We start from the raw sequence: 5,777 nt of genomic DNA on the forward strand, positions 1-5,777 counted from the left end.
ATATATATATATATATAATTATGTGTATTTCTTCTATCTTAATGAATAAGAATTCTTCTGATAGAATAAATGGGTTAATAGAAACCAATGTAGCAAAGAACACAAAATAACTGTGGTTAGCTCCTGTTTTTAAGGCAGGAACTCCTTGAAAGTTTGGGTATTTGAATATATTTAAGAATTTAAGGATTGGAGAAAACGCATGTTATGTGATGTACGTATGTATGTATTTAAGTGTGTGTGTGTTCCCCACCCCATTGCTTGATAACCGATGCTTGTGTGATTACGACCCCGTAACAGTCGTTCTGCAAAAGAACTGATAGAATAAGCACCAGGCTTACAAAGAATAAGTCCAGGGGGTGATTTCTTCGACTGAAAGGTGGTGCTCCAGTATGGCCACAGTCAAATGACAAACAAGTAAAAAAATAAAAACATATATATATATGGTGGGGGGGCGGTGAGTTTATGTCTGTCCACCACCACTGCTTGTTAACAGGTGTTGGCTTGTTAAGTAGCGGTTCGGCAGACGGTACCGATAGAATAGAGTACCAAACTTTAAAAACTGAAAAACGAATATTGGAGCGATTCGTTCGACTAAACCCTTCAAAGGCGGTGCCCCAGGATGGTTGCAATCCAATGACAGAAATAAGCAAAAGACATGCATTAAATACACACACACACACACACACACAAAATGAAATCCGTTCTCTTATCTATGGAATATAATTAAGCCACCTTATGTTATATCGCGACACATATTTTAAATTGATAACATACTGGTTTCGTTACATGTTACTGAATATGAACACAGCATTTTTCTAATCAAAAGGCGCGTTTGTATGCATGTATGTATATACACATATAAATATATTTGTATATGTGTGTGATATGCACATATAAATATATTTGTATATATGCGTGTACCTATATTATATATATAGCATATGTGATCTGACACTGGGCGGTATAAGTACTCAATACTGTTAGGTAGAGTGGAACAATATTATTCAAAGGTAACTCGAAATTTCTCATCATAAACATATCGGGCTCATAAAAAGAGCATCTACCTAACATTACACACACACACCTGAAAAGTATACAACCCTCGTTATACGTTTTATGTGTGGTCACTACCTGGTACTTCGAACTTCATGTATTATGCACAAGATATGTCTGCTAAAATACTACGTTAAGACTTTAAATGCATCAAATGACATTTTGTTTCTTGAAATAAATATTTAAAAACTGATGAGGGGAGGGGTTTATTTACTTTATATATATATATATATATATATATATATATATATATATATATATATATATAACGTCAAAGACTTTCCGTATTCCCGAGCGTCATACTAATAATTACTTTTGTTATTTACACCACCTGTCCTCGTCTGTTGTTATTTTTTGTATATTCTCCCATATATATATATAACGGTGGTAAGCCCCTTTTTAGAATCATCGCTCAATTCTAACAAACAAAAAAGTGAAATTTTAGTTACGTAGAAAGAATGAGGGGCGATTATGAAAATCCAGGAAGGAGTTATATAAATATACATACAGACACATATGTGTGTGTAGTTGCATGATTTTCATGTAATACTCCATATATTTTCTAGTTTGCAACTCTAAAGGAAAAAAGTGGGTAAGACCAGTGTGTATGGCAATTTAAGACGACATCCAAACACATTCGAGCCTCTCCTAGGGTTAAATAGGGTGGAACCGTTTCGAGTGCACTGACCCCATTTCTGTTAACAAACCTCTTATGTAGTCCTTTAACAAGTTAGAACTAGCAACTAAATCTCCCTCAAAACCCAGCTTGTCAATGGATGCACAAAAATAGACGAGAGAGTCACGACTGGAGTGATGTCTTCAATCATAGATCTTAAAAGAATAGAAACTAAACAACAGTATATCGATGGAGGGGTGGAAGGGATTAAATGGGAGAGTCTATTGTAGTTTGCCTTATTCAATTTCTTTCACAGTTAAGCGCCAGACTAAATATTTCCCCATTTAAGCAGTGGTGCATTTTGTGATTTTTTTTAATTTGTCATTCGGATCTAATTAAATACCTGTAATATACAGGTACGGAACAATGTCAGCAGTCTACGACTACCTCGATTTAGTAGTCTTTATCCGTACAACTACTGTTTAAAAAAAAGCCTTGTACATGTAATCAAAAGGAGAGAGAGAGAGAGAGAGAGCCTTTACTTGTTTCAGTCATTGGACTGCAGCCATGCTGGAGGGGGGGGGGCACTGCCTTGAAGTGCCCCAGCATGTCGAGATGAAGTGATCCCATATGTATAACTATGCCTTAATAAAGACTGTACGGCCACGAATGGAACGCCACGCCATTATAGAAAAATAAGGAACAAGAAATAGATTAAGTAGACCCACTTAGACAGTGTCTTATAGAAAAATAAGGAACGACATGCTAGATTAAGTAGACACAATTAGACAGTCTAATACATTAAGACAACGGTCACGGGTGGAACGTCACTGTAGAACAAGGAATGGACAAGACATTAGATAGAATAAACCTTATACTGTAAGATGTTGAACAAAAGATGGGATGGTCATGGGTAGAAGAACATTAATCATAGAAAGCAATACGTGGTCCCAAGTCCCATATGTATTGCACATACGACTGACTAAAACGATGGGATGGTCACAGCCAGGACACAGATGATCCTGGGTCTGTCTGTTCGTCGATCAGGGAGTTTAGCAAGAAATAACAAATCGGCCTTACACTTAGTTCGACGCACAACCCCGTCCTCGTTTACCACTCTACCACCCCCCAACAAACCAAATATCCAATATTTATTGATGGTTCGTTATTATTATTTTCGCTATAAATCAATTAACTGAAGAGACAGATGAAAAAGACAACAAGTAATCCGTTATACATACATACATACATAACTGTGCATACGTGTATTATACGTATATATTCATGTATGTATATCAAATCTAATCGTCCTTATCTGCACCACCATATATATATATATATATGTTACAGGCACATTTTATCAAGACAAGTACTCTACAGGGTACATCACGACTGATATGACTGAGGTATTTTTCACCCAAATGTTCAACAAATGTTTTGTGTATAAATTTATTATTTTGCGGCTTCGACATAAAAATCTTTTAGAAAGTAAAAATAAGAACGAAAAGGAAAGAGTCGACATCTGATACAAGACACGCAATATATACATATATATATACATATATATATATATATATATATATATATATATATATATATATATATATATCCGTTGATGAGTAACAAGCGACTTACATAGATATTTAGACGTATGAGAGATGCTCGCTGATAAATGCAGTCTACCATAATAGTGTCTATTGCCCGACGAAACCTTAAGATCCGGTTATGTTATCATATTTTCTTTCAGATGACAGACACACACACACACACACACACATATATATATATATATATATACACACAGAGAGAGACAATTATACAACTATATTCATACATACACACACATATATACACACGTATACCTTGCATACATTCACACACGTACATACATATGCATACATACATACATACATACACTCATACATACATATACACACACATATATATACGTACATATACATACACGCACCTTCACGCTCCCATTCTTCCATAATGTACATAATGAGCGGAAAATAATACAAACATACATGCAAAAAAAAAAAAAGAGGGGGGAAGGAAAACACAAACATGAAAAAAAAAATTATTCAAATAAAATAAAAGCACAGAAGCAGAACCGGAGATTGCAGGGCAATAGAAAAAAAAAAGGAAAACCCAAATAATTTTAACTATTTTTAAAGTGTGAAGTGAAGCAAATATTAACATAAAAAAAGTAGTAGCAATTATAGTAATATACTAACAGTAGTAGTAAAGTCAGATTGTTAGTGAACATTTATTATGCAATAATAATAATAATAATAATCCTTTCTGTTAAAGGCACAACGCCTGAAATTCGGAGGAGGAGAGGGTAAAAATTAATAAAAAGAAAATGAGAGAGAGGGAGAAAGAATGAGAAATGAAGAATGAGAGAGAGAGAGACGAAACCCTCTCACCCACAAAAAGAAAATATAATAATAATGACAGGAAATTAAAGAGACTTGCAGTGGCGTGTATTGGTGTGACAGACAGCAGGATCGAGTCAAAATAACAACGAAATTGCTCAGAAAATAGGGGGGAGGCGGTTAAAAAAAAATTAAATGATGATGATGATGATGATAATTGCTTCTAAAACATGAATAATAACATTATTACTATCATGTGCTTTTTCAAGGGGGTATTTTTCAAATGTATTTGGCGGATTTTTCCCGTCTTTCTTGCATTTCTTAACCACAGCTTCCCTCACACCTCTCTTCGACCAGGCAACAAAAATTTCGGGGAGATGAAATAATGTTAATTGACCAATACTGGAAAATTAGTAACACGAGATTCTTCTTCCTGTCAAAAAGTATCGGGGTGAAAAAAAAAGCGGCCTATAAAATATAGAAGGATTATTATTAATATTAGTATACCATATCGAATAAACCGTACGTATATACATCTATATATATACATACTCTCTGGATATTTTATGGATTTTCAGATAATCGGAGTGATAGCAATGAAAAAGCTTCTCTCTTTTCAATTTTCTTATAGCCGATAGCGCTTCATATGGTAAACACCAGACCAAATTCAACACTTCTGTGGCATAAAGTGAGAAGAAGTAGGGCAGAGCTGACGACACTTTTCAGGGATTCCTAAACTGTTGGGTGGGAAAGGTTAGGCCCCGAACCCTAGCAACAAAATTCTAATTCACTTAAAAACATCCAGGACCGACCAGGTGATGGTATGTTGGTGCTAAACCGGACAGCAGACAAAAATCCACCAACTAAAAACATATATGGTCCCTAAGACAACAGGCTTCCCGCAGATCATCTCACAAGACTTTTGGGTCGAGTGAAGGCTTTGTAAAAAGACACTTTGCCTCCACATACTTATATAGATGCATGTATATATATGTATATATATATATATATATATATATATATAATGTATATGCATGTGTTAGCTGTATATAATTAGAGTCAAATGGATGTTGACGGGTTGATGAATATGTAGATATGTTAATAGAGGTTGGCAACAGCAAGGAAAGAATTGAAAGTTATTAAAGACATATTCTTCATGCTATCTTTCTTTCCCAAGCTCGGTATCCCCACCCCCTACATCAAGGCAATTATCACGTTCTGGAACAGTCTGGTAGTCAACCTTTCTTAGTGTCGTTATGTAAATATATTAATTATCAACGATGGATTAACAAGACAATACATACACACACACACACACATATATATTATATATATATATATATACACCCTAATATTATATATACATATATAATACACACACATATATGTAGATAGCTATACATACATACAAAGAAGTCTAGGTACACATATATGTACTCGTATATACATACACAGGGTAATATATAACTTCAGACATTCATATATACATACAAATTATATATTTAATACAGTGTACATCAAATGATATATATATATATATATATATATATTACACACACATACGTTATATATGACAAGGGATGCTATCTATATACATACATATAGTCATAAATACACGCAAATATTCATATACATGCATATATATATATACATACATACATACATACAGAAGAAACACACACACACACACACACATATATATATATATATATATATATATATATATATAT

General features: G+C 34.0%; 1 protein-coding gene across 1 annotated transcript in view; it reads right to left on the bottom strand.

Moving 5' to 3' along the window:
- LOC106872992 (E3 ubiquitin-protein ligase MIB2) overlaps positions 1 to 5,777 on the bottom strand; it is a 225,841-nt gene that overhangs the window by 219,462 nt on the left and 602 nt on the right. The gene's annotated exons all lie outside the window — the stretch shown is intronic.

The sequence above is a fragment of the Octopus bimaculoides genome, chromosome 26, assembly GCF_001194135.2.
Source record: "Octopus bimaculoides isolate UCB-OBI-ISO-001 chromosome 26, ASM119413v2, whole genome shotgun sequence".
Taxonomy (NCBI): Eukaryota; Metazoa; Mollusca; class Cephalopoda; order Octopoda; family Octopodidae; genus Octopus; species Octopus bimaculoides.